The 20,148-nt window shown below is 34.9% G+C and overlaps 1 protein-coding gene across 1 annotated transcript in view; it reads right to left on the bottom strand.

Moving 5' to 3' along the window:
- The window catches only part of LOC123870079 (alkaline phosphatase-like), a 105,600-nt gene extending 87,817 nt beyond the window's left edge, over window positions 1-17,783 (bottom strand). The window contains exon 1 of the mRNA XM_045913244.1: window positions 17,458-17,783. The gene's annotated coding sequence lies outside the window, so the exon portion shown is untranslated. The remainder of the gene's footprint in view (window positions 1-17,457) is intronic.
- Window positions 17,784-20,148: the final 2,365 nt, after the last annotated feature.

The following is a 20,148-nucleotide window of genomic DNA, read 5'->3' as shown; positions in this document are numbered from 1 at the left end:
ATTAATTTTACTATTCTATCAAAATAGTGTTTTATTAAATAGTTTTACATTTACCATTTAAACGCATCATGATTAATTCCAATTCGGGAGGTTGAGAGTTCGATTCCTGACTTGTAGCTTTTCGGAGCTTTTTTTTTATTTTCTCTTTCGTCTGGCTTTACACTGATTAGCCAATGTCAAGTTTGTAGTTATTTACAAGTTATGGAAACTATATGTATAAGTATGGACTTCGTCTGTGCCGGCGCCCACCGACATACAAGCGGCGGCCCCTTTAGAGCGCTTCCCAGTCAGTTCCACCACCAATAAACACCATCAGAACACAAAAACCGGCCACTTCTCACAAAAAAACACTCCACAAAAGCGCCGCACGCGCGCCAGCAAACGCCACCACAGACGAAGTCCCTTTTCAGAGCTATATGTGCGTTTATTTATAAAATTAAATATAAAAATCGTGAAGAAACTTGCACAATAGAAACAAGTTCTCCATAATGTTCTCTCACTTGGTCAGCGTGGTGGACTTGGCCAAACCCTTCTCATTATGAAAGGAGACCCGTGTCCAGTAGTGGGCCAGTGATGATGATGAATGGTGAATGTATTTGCTACAAAAAATCTGTATCTTGAATAATTTGAAGCCAGAACGAATATGTAGTTTCACGTTGAAGCCAAATTTTCTGAATAAAAATATGACAATCAACTTTTACTGAAGTGAAAATAACTTTAGTTAAACTTTTGCTTCCTTACTTTAGTTTTCACTTCGCTTTTATAAAAGTAGCTAGTCACTAACAAAATTATAATACCTACTTAACTAAGTATGGGTACTTTCTTTCCTATTTTATTCAAAAATTTTATAGACTTTGAAATATTCAAAAAGTTCTGCTACCTTTATTCAAAAGAAGGTTTAAAATATATTCCAGATAAACATAAGTAATAATAAGTATACATGAAACTTCTTTGGGATTTTGTTTCAAATTATATCATTTGAATTTTTGTTTCTTTTTATTTTTTAATCAGGTACAAGTTAGCCCTTGATTGCAATCTCACTTGGTGGTAAGTGATGATGCATTCTAAGATGGAAGTGGGCCAACCTGGAAGGGGTATGGCAGTTTTTATTAAACCCGTACCCCTTTGGTTTCTAAACAGCATTTCTTTAAAACAGAAATAACTCACAATTTCTTTCTCACCATAATTTATTTATATCTGGAAGATCTGAGTGTATGAAATGGCGCATCCTTGCCAACGTAGCGAAATAAATGTCTAAATCCCAAAATCCGGTAATAGAATTTGTTAAGGAAAAGTTCTTCGAGAAGGCAAAGGTTATTTCGAACGCATACAACCGTAGACAGTACCACAGTCTATAATAACCTAGCTACATTATGCATAAAGTAGAGAAAATGTTGGTAAAGTTTTTCAACAATAAGAAATTAAATTCTATTACGTATCAATATTTCATGATTACTAATTACATAATATATGTACTTATAAAAAACTTTAAACTGTCTTGTGTTGAGGTATATTTTGGCCTATAGTTGGTCGTATGTGGCCGTTTGCTTAGCTACGGCTATACCTACGCGTCATGAACTCAAGATGTAGGATGCGATACGGGAGCGTCCACGAGCCTAATTTATACGTTCACACCTACGCGACTTAAATGCCAATCGCGAATCTCATTGTCTCATTTGTTGGGGAAGTCGCCACGCGGCCGACGTTCCCGCTTCGTAGTCGCTTTAGTCGCGCAGATTTGGCTGATGCTATAACGATGTTCATTTCTCAAAACAATCTGCGACATTCCTTCAAAAAGTCTGAGGAGGTGGTATAATATCTGCCAGTGATTTCAACTTAAAAATGGACCATGGTAAGCTTCAAATCTATTGAGTGAACTTTGACTTTACTTAGACTTAAGTTTCGGTTAGGTATAACGAGACAGATTTATGACAAACGCTGCCTCGTTTTAAGTGTCTGAGCTAAGTCAAAGTTCATTCTATGGATCTCATCATTAGTCTTGTCGTGACCGGGATCCGTGCAACTGGGTCAAATCGAAAAATCTGCATAAATAATATTTATCTAACACAAACACCACGAAAGCTCTGCATCGCATTGTCACGCGTCACAGAAACGCCCAATTTCCCCAAGTAATAGGAGGATTATGGAGGCATATAAATGAGGGCTTACTTGGGAAGAAAGCCACTTGATCTCTCATATCAATAATAGAAGTATACACAGTATGTGGGTATAATAGGTTTGAACTAGATTCGCTGATGATAATACAGAGTATTATCCAAGCTTATTTCTTCATTATATTATTTGAAAGCTTTGATACAAGTGACTTTAATATAGACATAAATAAAACGCGAGGTAATTTTACTAAATAAATTATTGTAGGTTTATTTCTAAAGCACATTAATTAGCGAAGAGAAAGAGTTATGAATAGTTGACCTTCTAGCATTGTGCATATTATGCTGAATCAAGAGAGCAAGTGAGTGAGATACGCGAAGTTACGCGGTCTTAAAAATTCACGTAATCTTTAAACCTAAGTAATTTTAAAACTACATATTTTCAGAAAAGTCTAAAACACCACAGGCACAGATATTATTTTCTAGAATAAGTCTGCAAAATTTCATGGACTTTGGTTAATATTCAAATAAAATAGGGGCTACGATTGTATGGAGTAAGTGACGGAGAGAGCCCTGTTAAGTTGAAGCGCACTTGCCTAGAAGATGCTTATTCACTCTTGCTGTCATACAAGCTGGTTCGAAGGTTTGTTCGATAGAGATTGAATATTCATGTATATTATGTAACTAAAGACATTGATATCAACCAAAAATACTAAAATCCTTGACTGATATAAAATTTGGCAAACATTTCATAACATTTTATAGTTTCCAAACCTGGTTTCCGCGCACACCGCGTAATTGATACGCGGATGACTGCCCGTGTTGCGTCGATTTGATTTATGATGCTTTTCCACTTTAAATAATGACACCGAGTTTCAATTTATATATGGATAGCATCATACGCTAGTGTTTATTGGTCTAAGCATGTATAGCACGCGACAGGTCGAGATGGCAATCGGGGTCGGGACACCGCGCGTTTCCGGACAGCCCCCACACTAACCCGGTGCGGGATGGTGTGGGTGACGTGCGGGTGTGCGAGGAATCCCCCCCGCCTCCGATTGCCATCTCGACCTGACGCGTACTATACTGTATCCAGTATCACCATCTCAACCTTACCACAGAATTAGCCTTACAATATTTACCAGCTTACTACTACTAAGTACATGTCTATTCTCAGAATGAGAAGGGTTTAGGCCATAATCCACAACGCTGGCCAAGCAGATTAACACACTTTGCACATCTTTGAGAATACTATGGAGAACTCTCAGACTTGCTGGATTCCTAACGATGGTTTCTTTTATCAATAAACGAACTGATATTTAACCTTTGTTGTGTATGCCCGGAAATCATATATTTTAATTATTATTGATGAAAATGTTCATAACTCTTTGTAAGAAATTCAGAGGTGCCAGAGATCGAATCCTTGGTGTCAGGAATAGAACGCCGACGCGGACGTTTTTAACCCCCGACCCAAAAAGAGGGGTGTTATAAGTTTGACCTATGTATCTATGTATCTTTGTATCTGTCTGTTGCATCGTTAGCTCCTAAACTAATGAACCGATTGTAATTTAGTTTTTTTTTTGTTTGAAAGGTGGCTTGATCGAAAGCTATAATCCAAGAAAATCGGTTCAGCCGTTTGAAAGTTATCAGCTCTTTTCTAGTTATTACTGTAAACTTCACTTGTCGGGGGTGTTGTAAATTTTAAATTTACACTGTTACTACTAGGCTATCAAGACTCAACAGTGTAAGCCCCTGTTACTATTTTACTTTGACACTTTAACTAGGCTACGTCTTGACACCAAACAAACAGAAATTATTTTTCCTTTTTCTATTACAACGTCATTTCTACCTTCCAAACAAATATTTTATCGCATCCCCAGAGTTCCACAGCGGTTCTACGAAGTATTTTCTACGCACGGGATTTTTAATATTAGAGTAGCTATTTGCTAGTGTAAACAAGAAGAATCCTTTATCTTTTCCTTCCCTTTGAATCCATCAAAGAAAGTGTCTACCATTAATAAAATGTAAGTGATTGAGCCGGGTGTAGTTTTGACCCTGGTTATAAATGGCTCGTGGTTTATTTAGGTTGAATTTACTTGCATATAAGATCTGCCATTCACACATTGTCTTACGATACGCTACATACTTACTAGAGAACGTTGTATGTCAGTTTCTTTATTCCACAATAACTTCTAAATGCCTGAACAGAATTCTATGTATAAGTATTGTTAGAGTCCTAGTATCATCTCGAGGGACACTGACTATAAATTCGAAAAAAAAAACAATACAGCTGCTTTAGAGAGTAATGCGACATTTTCAAATGTTGTTGTTTACTTTTTAGTGTTTTTAACCGACTTCCAAAAAAGGAGGAGGTTCTCAATTCGTCAGAATCTTTTTTATAATTACATAACTTGTTTTAGAAAGTAGAGCAATATTTTCGCAGTTTATTACCTGTGCAAATGACAAAAAGTAAATACCCAAAAACAGAGAAATAAGACACCGCTCAAACAAAGTAATGGTTGTTCGAGTATTTTGGATTTTTAAAATAGGTGCCTTTTAAGTTTTAAAGGAATATTTTCATGTTCTTCAAGCGCAACGCTATAAAAAGTTACAAAATGTGTTTTGTTCTAAGCATTATTTGTTTCAAGAGACAACGGGTGTGCGAAATAGCGTTACATTGCTGACGTTGCAAAATAAATTGCCTTACAACCTCAATCACATACCTAATAGTAAAAGCTCAGCCAAACTTGTGAAGATGAAAGGTTATACTTACTCACATAATAAATCGCTAAAGACCATTAAATATAGTATGAACATAGATAAAAATAACTAACAAAATATAACATATAATTCAAAAATACTTTACAGTTTACATATAGATGTAAGCATGTGTGATGCATAAACATTAGGCATAATGTTCTGCGGATACTTTTATGGGGTTTAGCATGGTTTGGCATACAGATAAACAACACAGGTTGAATTATAAGTGGCGCAATAAAAATTTACAAGAGCTTTTAACACGTTAGTTAAAAATTTAAACAACACAACATTTGGAAATGGCACCACAGCCACCAAAAAATTATAATATATACCCAGTTGTCATTTGAGATGATGTGAAAAACAAGTTATTGCGAAATAAACAAACTCACTACCTACACTGCTTTTTTGAGCAGTCGCCTTAATTACGTAAATTATTAGCAAACAGATTGAAAGTATCAATTGAAAAAAAAGCATTCCTTTATAACTCAACTTTTTCAAATACTTACCTAATAAATGCTGCACAAAATTTTTATATTAGATAGATTCCACTCTATCTAGTGAGTGCAATTACTCAGCTCTATTGATGAATAAATTTATTGGATGCTGCAAAATTTAATGAATGTTGTTTGGAAGTGCTTTGAATATTCTATCGCTTAGTATTTCAAAAGGTGACTGAATGTAATCTCTCGTGTAATTAACCCTTACAAAATAGTGGACCCGGATTCATTCCTTTGAGTTCTCCAATTTGACTCTCATCTTAGGTACCTTTATGAGACTTTGAATATAGCAAGTTACTATACATAGTATAAAGTAAACTTGGCCAGGCACGTCTCTTTGAAACGAGGTATTTTTAATTAATGCACAGAAATTATTCAAGTTTCCATTTATATTTTTTTAGTTTATAAGTACTTTTAAGTTGTGTCTCAGGGAAGATTTTTAGTTTAATACGCGTATAATAAAAAGACGGATTCTTAATTTGAATAGCAAAATTCGGATTTTACTCAAATCAAGATTTTGTTATTGTTCTGCCTATTTTCAATTCTTGCTTATATTTTGTTGATATTTTTTAAACTAAAACCTATTTAAGTATACAATTTAAATGCGTAGAAAATGTTTTCGTTGATAGTACTTACGACGAGTAGGTATGTAATACCTATTTAATACGATATGAGTGTATGAATACAAGTACGCACTACAAGTCATCCTTGTTAGTCCGAATACAACGCTACGAACGCAAGTTTCAACGATGCGGTGTCCGACGTACCCAATAGCATACCTACGAGTATCTACTGAGATTCTTGAGTTACAATTATTATTATTTGCTTGTTCCTATATTATCATGTAGGTATATTACTTATACTTCTGAACATTCGAATCAAAATGTAAGTGATATTAATGTTTGTTGTTCAATTATAAGTTATTACAGTCTACAACGTTAATAACTGTAGATAAGATACCTGCAACACCCAAGTAAACAAACGTTAACAGGGCTCTCTCCGTCACTCGCTTCATACAATCGTAGTTCCAATTTCATTTGAATATTAAGCAACCATAGTCCATGAAATTTTGCAGACATATTCTAGAAACTAATATCTGTGTCTGTGGTGTTTTTGATTTTTCTAAAAATATGAAGTTTTAAAATTACAGGGTCTCAAAGATTTGTATGAAAACTTTTAAGACCGCGTAACTTTGAAACCGAATATTTTAACAGAAATCTGGAAAACCACAGACATAGATATTAGTTTTTAGAATATGTCTGCAAAATTTCATGGACTATGGTTGCTTAATATTCAAATGAAACTGGAACTACGATTGTATGAAACGAGTGACGGAGAGAGCCCTCTTAAACCCTGAGTCCTGACACTACATTATAGCACAAAAACCTGTCTATTCTATGGTTACAGTGTGAATTCAGAAAGAAAACTGGATACAGTTCACAGTTCGTTACGGTCAAAGTGAGACTTGACACTGTTACGGCGTGCCATTAGTGCGATGCACTATTTGACGTAAAGAGGTCGACAAGTGACCTCTTTAACTCGAAACTGCATCGAGATTTTAACACGCTATGAAGACTGAAAGCAATGGGAACCCCCATATTGATCAACTAGCTTACCTGCCTTGGCTTCGCACGGGTAGAATTTCTGAAAGTCCTTTCTTAACTCGGGGTCAGAGAAAACTTGCATGTAAAATCTCAAGTTTCTATACCTACTCAGTGGTTTAAGCTAAGCGTTAATATGTAAAGCGGAATCCACATTACGAAATTAGTGGCGCGAAATTAGTTTCACGACATTAATTTCCCTACCACTAATTTCGTAATGTTGTTTTCTTCGTAATTAATTATTTTTTAAAGGTGAATGTTATTTTCTGTTTGCTTTTAGCTCAGTAATTTTCTAAACGTAAAAATGAATGATATATTTTGTTTCTATTAACTCTGGGACTTGCAAAACCTAAGCTGATGCATTATGTATTATTAAGTACTAGTTTTTGTCCGTAACTTCGTCCAGGTCATATAATTTATAGTCTTTAGCACTGGAGGATTATGTAGCTATCTAGCTAAATAAAATAATTTAGAATCGGAACATTAATTCTGGAGGTTACTCCCTACATTCAAACTCACAAAGTAACGAATTATACCTCTTTATAATATTAATATGGATTATGCAGGTGTTTAAAATAGAGATATATATACAAAACAAGCATAACTTAATAATATCACAGGGGTGAAGTAATCAATGGCTATAAAGCTCATGTAAAGGTCAGTGAACAAAAAGTAGGCACCTATGTAGATTGTAGGTATAATTCAATATTTCCCCTACTTTATACTGGTTCAATGGGTTCAATGAATAATTATTTTGTTTACAAATATTTTTTAATAGAATATGATTACCTGTTTGTCAATACAAATAATGGAATAACCTTTTTTGAAGAATATCTCAAAAGGGAGATTTATAGGTAATTGTACCAATAATGTGATCGCACACGGCCGCAAGATTATCTGGAGAAGCATATTTAGCCGTTAAATCACGCCAACCTTGACTCTACTGTCTTATTATCCATGCCAGTCCATGCAGCCATGCCAGTCCATGCAGCCATGTCAGTCCATGCAGCCATGCCAGAGGAGCCGAGAGAATTAACCACGCGGCAGTCTCACACGCGTATTCAGTAGATACCTACTACCTACTTAGATAATGCCCGAAATTTCGTCGCGTGGATAGATTTTGAAAAAGCCCGTAGGAACTCTTTAATTTTTTGGGAAATGCCCCTATGTTCATCCCTGGGATGTTAGCTATCTCTGTACGTTCATCAAAATCCATCCCCGACTTTCATAAATTCCACACGAGCTATCCAAAGTGGGTCGGCTAGTCTTTATGCTAGCTAGCTATGACAGGCCTGCTTAACACAGCTCCATTTTGGTTCGCTTCAGTGGACAGGCACCCGTATACTGGCCAATTTGTTAGAAATGCAAATTTTTGTGCTCGCCGCAAAATCCGAATCGCAGATCATCGAATTTTGATTTATAGAGGTTGACCGCGGGAAATGATACACAATACAGGTTCACTGAATATCGTCGTAAAAAATGACATAATATTATGGTATGCTATACAAATACCATCTCCAACAATAGGTATAAAACAAACGTAAAATTTTACGTGACCCGATTTCTGATCGAGCAATGTGAAAATGTTTCTATATAGTCGTATAATAAAGGCTGTGCAAAAATATATATTAAAATTTTCATGATACTGTTCGAACGCAAAGAAAATGTCTGTACAAAGAATGGACATTATTTTCATATTCAAATACAGCAAAGTGAAAAATAAAATAAATCTGCAGAACTTCAACAATGTCGCAGATACGCGCTAAGAATATGAAGTATTCTTTATGATAATATAATCTTTTTTATTTCGTATAGTTAGATACCCTTTTATTATTAACAGAACAGGATACTTGCTTACTAATTAAATACTGTTTTTGTTTAATCAACGGTGCCTATGAAGTCGTATTATTACTGCACATTTTACTTAATTTAAGCCTAGTAATCAGACTGGAACCTTAAAACAATGATTCGCACCCCAGGCTAGCACAAGTTTTTTGGAAGAAGGAAATAATATCCTCGAAGGTGTACATATGAGGTAGACTATGGTCTAAAGCCTTCTCATTCTGAGAGAGACCGTGCTCAGTAATAGGTCAGCGATGATGATCATGAGGAAGGAAAACAAGGTAATTTAAAAAAAAAAACATGTTATCAATCCTACTTTTCCGATCTACTTTTGGTATAGAAAATACTTGACACAGGAAATGTCGGTAGCAGTGCTTAAAACTCCTTAAGTCAAAGTTAAGGAACCATAGAGAGTAAATTTTTAAATCCCTGTATAAAATAGGTATAATAAAATATATTGGTTTCTACGATGTCGCTATCTTTCCTTCCAACCAAGGCCGTTCAATAGAGATTATTACCGACTTTACAGTTTGGTAATCTAAAATTGTATTTTTTTTATGTTTCAAAGACATAATATTTTTATTGCTTCTACTAAAACTAGGAGCTTCTTGCTTTTTGCTACTAAGGTAGTAACAATAATTGTTTTACATAATATTCGCAATATTATGATAGGATAGGATGTAGTAGCTACAGTAGAACCTATGATAATATTGGCGATATAATATATACTAACGAAAGTTTCTGGTCTATAAATTTGAAAAAGATGAAACTGTAAACCTTATTTCGACTATATTTATGTTCATTATTACTTCGAACACCAAAAAACGATTTTTTTTCTATTTACATTTTTGTGTTTGAAAAAATAGAACTGTATCCGTGTGCAACGTAGAAATCTGCATAATCGTTCGTATTCCAGAGTAAAATCTGTCAAAATCGATTCAGCTGTTCAACCCTAAAAAGCTAAACGGACTAAAGATTATAAATAGCATACATTTTCCTTCGTAAAAAGAAAATCATGTTACGTTACATTACGAGAGCCGATAAGACCGTTAGGAAGACACACAAAGCCCAAACAAGAGGTCTCCATGAAAAACCGATGGGTCTATTACTCTATTACCGACGGCCACACCCTTTGAAAGAACCCTTCTTATAACCCCGTGATAGAGCCATTTCTATAAACCCGTGGTAGAGCTTTTTGATTCTTATCACCTAAGAATCAAAAATCTCATCACTGGTTTGGATTTGTACTTAGGATTACTAACTCTTGCCCGTGACTTCGGCCGTTTCTTAAAAAACCTGCTGGAATCTTTGTGTTATGAGTAGCTTGGATGACTTGCTACCTTTACTTTCCAGGTAAGTAGTAAAAGCTTTGTTATCCATTGAGTATCTGCGGTATACAACTTTTTGCCGTTTAACAACTCTGACGATATACACAAGCTATTTTTTTTTTCATTCTCTCCGTAAAAATTTCATCAAATCGATAAGAGTAGGTAGGTCAAATTTACTTCGATGCGTTTTTTTTTTTTGTGTGGTCTGCCAAAGTTAGTAAATTTCTGTGCTCCATTTTTGCCAAGTTTTTTCGGTCAGACGCATACACGCTACGAACAAATAAATCCTACTATTGAACTATTATATCCTACCGGATTCTTTAGAGTGCACAAACGTACTTACTGTTTTATATACCTAGACACCTAAGATTCTCTTTACTTTCATCGGTCGTCAGCGATAAACGTAATCGTAACGATAGTTAGAAATGTTTTTTTATATAAGTAGAAGTAATTTTTATTTAAATATACCTACTTTCACAAGTAACTTTTGAATCGTCAACTGCATCTACTACAGAGAAGAACAAGGAAGAAACTCGGCGATTGCTCTTTTTAAAAATTGGGTAATACTGGTTAATCGCTGTAGGAAGGCTTAAAATCTATCTTTTTTTTTCAAGATAAAAATAGCGAGCAAACGAGCAGGCCACCTGATGTTAGTGAGTGATTGAGTTCAATAGGGAGTTTTGGAGGAATCAAAGAGTTGTCTTAGTCCACCTGTGGGAGTTGGGACAGTATGGGCTAAGTTATAATATCTATAGGTACCTACTCTTTTCAAATATTTGATAAGTAATATGTATTATAAACAGGAAAGATTTGTTTGTTTCTAATCGATAAACTCTGAAACTATTGAACCGAATTTAACAATTTTTTTATCTTTAGAAGACTTTATCGAGAAATAACATAGGCTATCTCACCCGAGAGAAACCGGACGTATCAGCTAGTAGTGCATAAAAGTAAGTACGTTGTAATCTTCTTCTTATATAAAAATCTTAGCCATTGAGAACGTCTGGACCAAATTGGATAATTCTTTTTTATTAATTGTTAGGACAAGGTTTATATGAAAGATTTTTTTGGAAAATGAACGGGGATAGACAAGTCGCTGGTAACAGCTAGTAAAGAAATACATTATCTTTGGGTATCAGCCCTGACTCATGAAGGAAGAATGAATGAAAATCCAAGCTTCCACTGAAATAAGGAAAATGCGATATAAATTGCAAGAAAATCAATTTGTTCGTGTTTGAAATTTCATACGATGCTTTAAACTTTTTATCCCATCATTGCCGTTTTGATGAAAAACCGCGAGAAAGCAATATACCTCTTCCATTTGTGATTAATGGATTAATAAACAATTTCTGCATGGAAATATACGGGGAAGTAGATACTTTTATTAATTTCCACGGATGCCGGTATTTATGAGGAATATATCCACACTCTTATATTGCTTTTTTATAAATCCAAGCAACGGTTAAGCAGCTCTAAATGAGAGCATTTGTTTTTATATATTTTTATTTTTTATTCCGATAAAAGTTAACCCTTGATTGCGATCTCACCTGGTGATAAGTGATGATGCAGTTTAAGATTAAAACAGACTAATCTGAAAGGAGTATAGCAGTTTTTATTAAACCCATACCCTTTCAGTTTCTACACGGCATCGTACTCGAACGCTAAATAGCTTGGCTCCACCCCTTTGCCGGTAGGGTGGTAACTAGCCACGGCCGAAGCCTCCCACCAGCCCAGACCAGAGATTTAGAAATCATAAAATTCTAAACCCTGCCGGGAATTGAACCCGGGGCCTCCCACTAATAAAACCGCGCCAAGGTGATCGTCGCATGACAGGACTTAAACTTTTAAACTTTAAGGTCGCCTGGCAGGGGGTTGCCACGAAACCAGGTGTCTGGCAATGCATCTGTTCCGAAAAAATATATATCAAAAATTACACTTTAGATTTTTTATTAATTTGTTTCCTGTTATCTCCCAAAACCACCATGATCCAAACTTCATAGTCGCTGATCTTCCTCCCGAGTTTGCGGACAATACGCAGAGAAACTTACAGCTTTTATAAAATAACGAAGGTTTCACCCTCGCTGGCTCTCTCTCTATTTAATTATAATACATAGTGACAAAGACAAGACTAGACATTACAAAGGAATTGCCAAGAAGTGAAGACAAACGGAACTAATTCAGTCGTCATCTAGGAATCTGAACTTCACTTGAGAGCACGACACTGCTAATATCTGGATATTAAAACCGCAGCACACGTGCAACTGTGATCATTTGAAAGTCTCCGTTTAATTTTGCTACTACATTAAACTTAGCCGGATGAAAGTTAGATATGAATAAGAGAATAAGTTGGATATAGAGCTGAAGAGTGTAAACGTAGGTACACTCAGGTAAGATAGGTTTTTATTTTTGTTACATGTTAATGGATCCAAATGTATACTCTTCATTATAACACAGATGATGTTGAAATGAAATGAACTTATTTATTTCATGAAGAGCGCATATGCCACTTATGTTAAGTAAAGACTCTACTCGCCGGTTCGGAAAACAAATCTACTGAGAAGAGCTAATAACTAAGAGATGATACTTAGCTATTTTCGTTTACTTAAAACTTAAGTACTTATGGTGGATCATAGGGCACCACGTCAATCTACGGATTTGTCAAGATCGACAAGAATAAACAACGAGGCACATGTAGACTACAGGCCCATGTTTAAAAATGGGTGGGTCATATGAACCACCAGGTGACGTATACAGGACGATATAAGAGCATAAAATAATAAGTTTCAGCACTATGCCGTCACTTGTAAGCTGTCCAACAGAGTGCTGGTGAGAATTGAAAAGTGCAGGTAGAGTGAGTACATTTTGGTCATATATTTTTGTACGGCATTTTTACCATCGATAGATCCATGAAAAATAATAAGAAAGCGCGCAGTGCCGTAAAAAAATGGTGCGCCACAAAGTCAGTAAATGTTTTGATTTTCTGACAATTTCCGGGGTAAATTTGGTCATTTAATTCTGTACGGCACTAGTTTCATACTGTTTCAATACAGCCTCTAATCCATTATTCCGCAACGCCGTACAAAAATCATGCGACAAGGGGAAAAAATTGAGGGTAGCAACCCCCTCTCTTTCCGTGGTCCGGGGGGTGATTTGAGAAAGTACGGCTTTGGTTCCAAAACATTATCTAGCACTCAAAAGTACTATTAAAAATAATGCCGTAAAAAAATTAGTGTTCATTTGAATGTGTATCAATAATTATCTTAATTTCATGGTATACTTAATTTTTAAAGCTGTAAAATCATTTGACTCTGTACGGCAACTTTTTTTTAACATGATAGTGTAAAATACTATTGTTATATAGTATTGCCGTTCAAAAGAAACTGTTCTAAAAAAAATTATAGATAAATACAAAAACTGAAATTTTTCAAATTATTGCAAAAGTTTAAATATTCATAGATTAATAAAATATAGCAATTTTCTACGCTTTTCCCTTGTTTTAAATAGTATTAAGATAAATAAATTAGGAAAAAATTATGCCGTACATTTTAATGCAGACCATATCTTTTAGGCTGATGAAAATGACGCTACCATTTTAAGGGTAGTACTTTATGGCCATCTGATACTGTACGGCATTAACATATTTTTGAAGAGAACAATTGATAATATGATAAAATCACTATGCCGTCTAACTGAAGTGAACGGGTGTGTATATAATATCCACATCCCCTACAAACCTTTGGACCAACGAAAATGTACGGCATGTAAAAAAATATTATCTATGCATAAAACACTTTCAAAATAAATTAATTTTATGTTGTTTCAAATCACCCCCCGGACCACGGAAAGGGAGGGGGTTGCTACCCTCAATTTTTTCCCCTTGTCGCATGATTTTTGTACGGCGTTGCGGAATAATGGATTAGAGGCTGTATTGAAACAGTATGAAACTAGTGCCGTACAGAATTAAATGACCAAATTTACCCCGGAAATTGTCAGAAAATCAAAACATTTACTGACTTTGTGGCGCACCATTTTTTTACGGCACTGCGCGCTTTCTTATTATTTTTCATGGATCTATCGATGGTAAAAATGCCGTACAAAAATATATGACCAAAATGTACTCACTCTACCTGCACTTTTCAATTCTCACCAGCACTCTGTTGGACAGCTTACAAGTGACGGCATAGTGCTGAAACTTATTATTTTATGCTCTTATATCGTCCTGTATACGTCACCTGGTGGTTCATATGACCCACCTATTTTTAAACATGGGCCTGTAGTCTAATGTACGTCTTCACACTCAAATATCATTAATCTATTGTAATAGGATTAGGGGTAAAGAAACAAAAATACTTTATTTCCAAATGAGATTAGCAATTACACTGAAATAAATCAATAAATACAAAATCAGACGACCGCTATCAGTCGTCTAATTTTGTGTGAGGCGCAATGGTGAGCACTTTTAAGTCATAGGAGGTCTTGAGTACCAAAGGCAATATTGGCATTCAATCTTTTCCCTAAACCCGGTCTGGTGGGTGATTTTAGGCGTGACTAATTATAACTGTATCGACAAAGACTACAACCTAGTGGCCTGGTAGAGGTCGCTTCAAAGCGATAAGGCCACTAATTTGCACTTCTATTTTGTGTTAGACTTTTGTATTTTCTTTTTGAAATGGTGTAAAATAAAGAATATAAAACGAACAAACAAAGATATGCCGATAAGAGGTTTGAAATTGATTTACGATACCGTTTAGAAATCGAATAAAATGGTACCACCAGATGAAATCGAAGTAAAGAGCGATTCAAGAGAATCAAAGGAGAATCATTGAATAAAAAAACATTTCCAAAAAGTTCATTTCACAGAAGGGCTGGCTCATTTTTTGCGCAACGGATCAGTCTGGCTGTCCAGCGTAGAAATGCAGCCAGTATTCTTGGCACCATTCCACGCGGGCATGATTTGTATAGTAATTAGATAAGGCTAGCTTTAAGTTTTATTAAAAGTTCCAAAATTAACGTGATTGTTTTCGGCATTAACGGCGTATCTTTGTTATATTCCGTCAGGGAAATAAGAAAACCATACAGTTAAATAAACATCGAGCTGAATTTCAATAGTGCAAGGGAAACTGTCCTGGTTTTCCCGAGCAGGAAAGTATAGCAATCACGGTACCTTTGGGAATCTGTCGGAATCAAATGCAAGCTGTATCCAATTTATTTTAGAATATGTGTGTTTGAAAACAACGTGACCTGGTTGCATGGATACACAAAAAGATTGGATTCATCAAGCAATATGTTGATCTAAGCAGAGAAGCAAAGGAATTAAATCGACTGTTCTATTTTAAAATTCTTGTAAAGTTTCGAATAATATGTATGTACAATCTAGGTATTTGTTATCTTCATTCGCCTTATCTTCCTTTAACGCTAAGTACTTAGAGGAATAAAATCGATTGCACTCCTATAAAAGTGTTGTTTAATCTTGAATAATATTTATGCAGGTACAATAATATTAACAATCATATTTAAATAATTATGTAAGTGTTAATGATTTTAATTGTATTACTATGAAGCAGTGATATTATGAAGTACCTAACAGAGCCATCATACCAGCTTTTTCACCCGTTTCCTGACAAAAGTGTAATAATATACTAATACCTAGTTGACCGACATTCGCTCGAGGCTAGGCTCAACTTTCGGCAAAATTTGACCTTCCGATCATAAATAGAGGCCCAAAAAAATTGTGAATATAAAAGTTTTCCACTTTATGAAAAATAAGTCGTTTTTTTTTTCAGTCCGTGTAGGTACCTACGTCTAAATCGCTTATAACTTCTAAACTGTTTGGTGGATTTAATTCCGTTTTACCATAATTAATAACTAAGAACATTTAACGAAGAAGATTTATATAGGCATAACATATTATTATTAATAGAAAATATATAACCAGTGCAAAACCGGGGCGAGTTATAAAGTCACTCTAGATTTAGAAGCCTCTACGCATTGCTTCTACGACGTAGAGCCAGCTATATAATTACAATTTTTATCCTACTTATACTAACAGTCAACAAACAGCACAGTGTGTTTTTATATCAACAACCGATGATATTATGTAAAAAAGATTCGTACTTACGCGTCTAAACTATAAATATAGGCTGAAAACTACATGCATTTGGTTCATATTTGTAGAGCGGTCTTTTCTACTTTTGTGTATTTTGTATATTCTGTCTTACTCATCAGCAAGCAAGCATTTATATGCATATAATATGAACGACACATCACACTAATATTATAAAGGCGAAAGTTTGTATGTGTGTGTGTGTGTGTGTGTGTGAGTATGTTTGTTACTCTTTCACGCAAAAACCACTGGACGGATTTGGCTGAAATTCAGTATGGAGATAGAATATAATATCCTGGATTAGCACATAGGCTACTTTTATCCCGGAAAATCAAAGAGTTCCCACAGGATTTTGAAAAACCTAAATCCACGCGGACGAAGTCGCGGGCGTCAGCTAGTAATATATATGGTATTATCATTACCTACAACCATCCTACAACACACACGCTCCGTTTTACTTGTAGTTTTACTGTCACCGTTTACTGTAGAGGTTTACTCTGAAGTTCACATGGGACATTGCATGGCTCGCTGGACTGACGGTTTCAAGCTTTTAAGTCCTGACAGTGATATGTTTTTAACCCCCGACACAAAAAGAGGGGTGTTATAAGTTTGACGTGTGTATCTGTGTATCTGTCTGTGGCATCGTAGCTCCTAAACTAATGAACCGATTTTAATTTAGTTTTTCTTTGTTTGAAAGGTGGCTTGATCGAAAGTGTTCTTAGCTATAATCCAAGAAAATCGGTTCAGCCGTTTGAAAGTTATCAGCTCTTTTCTAGTTACTGTAACCTTCACTTGTCGGGGGTGTTAGAAATTTTTTATTTACACTTGTTGTAGCCAAAGTCATATGATAGTGATAACTTTCCCACTAACACTATAATATTGTCTTTAGACATCTTTCTCGTTTGAAACGAGGTTATAATTTTTTTATTTACACTTGTCTTTTACTAGGCTCATTACCTACTCAATATTATGTGGAACGTATCTAGGAGCAGGAAGGCTTGTAGCTCTCATGGCATCTTTTACAAGAGTTTGAAGATTGAAGGTGGGTCCAAGGAAGCCATAACTACAATAAGGGTTAATAAAGTCAAAACAGAGACCAGTAAATAATAGCACTTATTTGTATAATACCACGTTAGCCCACGTTCTGGTTTCAAAAATAATAAATAAATTAGTAATTATTTTTTAAGTAATTAATAAAATTAATTATGCACTTACCTAGTTAGAAAGAACCTTAAAGAAATCTGATCAGATTGTTCATCAATTACAGCAATTTCTTATTTCACATTATTATTAGGTCAAATATATTATTATTAAATTTTTAAATAGTTAAACACTAAAATATTTCACAATATCCATAAACAAACCTTTTATTTAAACTTTATTATTCATAAAAGTTAGTGTCAATCGTAAGTTTTACTAACAAAAACTTTAATCGTTTCAGTTTCACTTTTCACGAAATAAGTAGGTATTTAAATTTCGCGGCTACCCTAGCAAACCGAGCCCGGAATCACATATCTGGAGTTATCCAGGAGTGCTTTCCGGCGAATCTCGGAACAAACTGGTTCAAAAGTGTACAAGAATTTATTACGCATGCGCCGTACGATTTACGTCACGAAATTTCATAGCCGCCCTAAAAGTTGTATTAAAAAGTTATTTATTATTTAAATACTTAAACAAATACGTAAAGAAATAATAATCTTACCTTACTAAATAACCTCATTAATTTATTTTTTAAAGTTTATTTTAGAAGAAAAGAGATATCACCCCTAAAGTATAAAGTAATTAAATTAGTAAATGATCAAGCCTATTATAGTAAGCCTGAATTATAAGTGTCTTTGCACACGGTGAGATTTGACGCGCAGAATTGGAGTGCGTCAGCACAGGACATTATTACTAGCTCGTTATACACAATTTAAACACGTTGCGAATGCTATAAGCCTACACAATTAGAATAATATCAGAGCAAAGAGAATATAATATCATCACTAAGTTTCTGCGTAGCTTGGCATACTTACATTCGCAATGCAATTTGCAATGCTGTCGAAATGCATTCCTGAAACTTGCGTAGACTGCGAGTGTAAAGGTCCTCACGACCACGAGGTATTTAACGAAATCTCTATAAAATCACTTATAATTATGGCTTTTAGGGTTCCGTACCTCAAAAGGAAAAACTGAACCCTTATAGGATCACTTTGTTCCCCGTCTGTCTGTCTATCTGTCTGTCCGTATGTCCCTCTGTCTGTCTATCGTGTCTGTCAAGAAAACCTATAGGGTACTTCCCGTTATCCTAGAATATATTTATAATTATTAAAATATATTAATAGACGATATTTTCCTTCACCGTTAAAGCCATAACACCGAAAAATAAGAAGTGTGTCGATCGAACCCAGACGCCCCGAAAAGAAGGTGGTCGTCTTAGGCCTCATTTACATGAGAGCTTTTTTGACGTCCGTTAAAAAAGCGTCCAAATAGAACAAAATTTATTCCCAAGTGTATGTTCACACGTCAACACTATTTTACGTGTGAACAGATACTTGGGAATGCATTTGTTCTATTCGGACACTTTTTTAACGGACGTTAAAAAAAGCTCTCGTGTAAATGAGGCCTTGACCACCTTTTTAACTATATACCTACTATTACATATGTTTCATAAAATAATATGTTACATACGCCAAGTCGAGCCGACTTTCATACATATCTGCTTCTTTATGCAAAAACATCACTTTGTCGCAGCCCTGCAAACTGGTACAAAGTTCGTTCGGAAAATTCACACACTATTTTAAGCTCGCCTAAAAATTATGGACTGTGTGTTCGTGAAAAAAAAAAAGAAAAAGCAATTGGCATCGGATGGAAATAGAGGCGTTAAAGTGAAAAGGAAAAGATTAAAGGGAAGCAAGTGATCAGAATTCGTATGAAACATTGCTATTTACTACTGTTTCGTCTTTGTGTTGAATGTTGGGACGATTTATATGAAACGTTCTTTCTTTATTTTCAATGGCTCTTATAAATAAATATTTCTCTCTTCTATGAATTTAGGAGCTGCCTTAGTGGGTTTTCACTATATAGTTTTTTCATTACTTATTTACTAACAACTTTAATACCTGTACCTATTTTAACTAATGAAGTACAATAAGTATCTACCAACAGCATAATTATTTCATACAATTTTATCTACTTAATCGTACTTATATTTTGCGAATGATTATTATAATTTTATTTATTCACATATTTTTCATAGTTGTAACATGTACCTACCTTTTTCACAATCATATTTTGCATCATAATGATTATTATCAACCAGTTTTTTTGGCGGTAAAAATTGTTATTATTGAATCATGTTAATATTTCCAAACCAACAATCTAGACAAAGGCGAAGTGAGGTACCTAGATTAACAATAACTTTAAAGCTTAACTTATAATCCCTTTCATCCGCTCCGAAGCGGGAAGCGTAAATAAGGAGAGCACTAGCTAAAGGAAATTAACTAAAGCTAAGGTTTAAGCAAAATACCTCATGCTAATATTAACTGCTGACACTTTTGAAATATAAAACTCATTTTTAGGGTTCCGTACCTCAAAAGGAAAAAAGAACCCTTATAGGATCAAATCGTTGTCTGTCTCTCTGTCTGTCTGTCAAGAAACCTATTAGGGTACTTCCCGTTGACTTAGGATCATGAAAGACAGGTCTTATGACACATAAAAATCCGAAAACCGTGAATTTGTGACTACTTCACAGAAAAAATTAAATGCTTTCATGAACAAATAAATTAGTAAGTTCAACTTTCAATGTAAGATTAATATACCAAGTGGGATATAAGACCCTATGCTATAAGACCTACCTACCTGCCAAATTTCATCATTCTAGTCATTTTCTTTGACAGACAAGACGGACAGGCGAACGACAGACGG

This window comes from Maniola jurtina, chromosome 12, assembly GCF_905333055.1.
Source record: "Maniola jurtina chromosome 12, ilManJurt1.1, whole genome shotgun sequence".
NCBI lineage: Eukaryota > Metazoa > Arthropoda > Insecta > Lepidoptera > Nymphalidae > Maniola > Maniola jurtina.
Note: the sequence above shows the minus strand (reverse complement) of the source record. Positions and strands in the feature narration are given on the sequence as shown.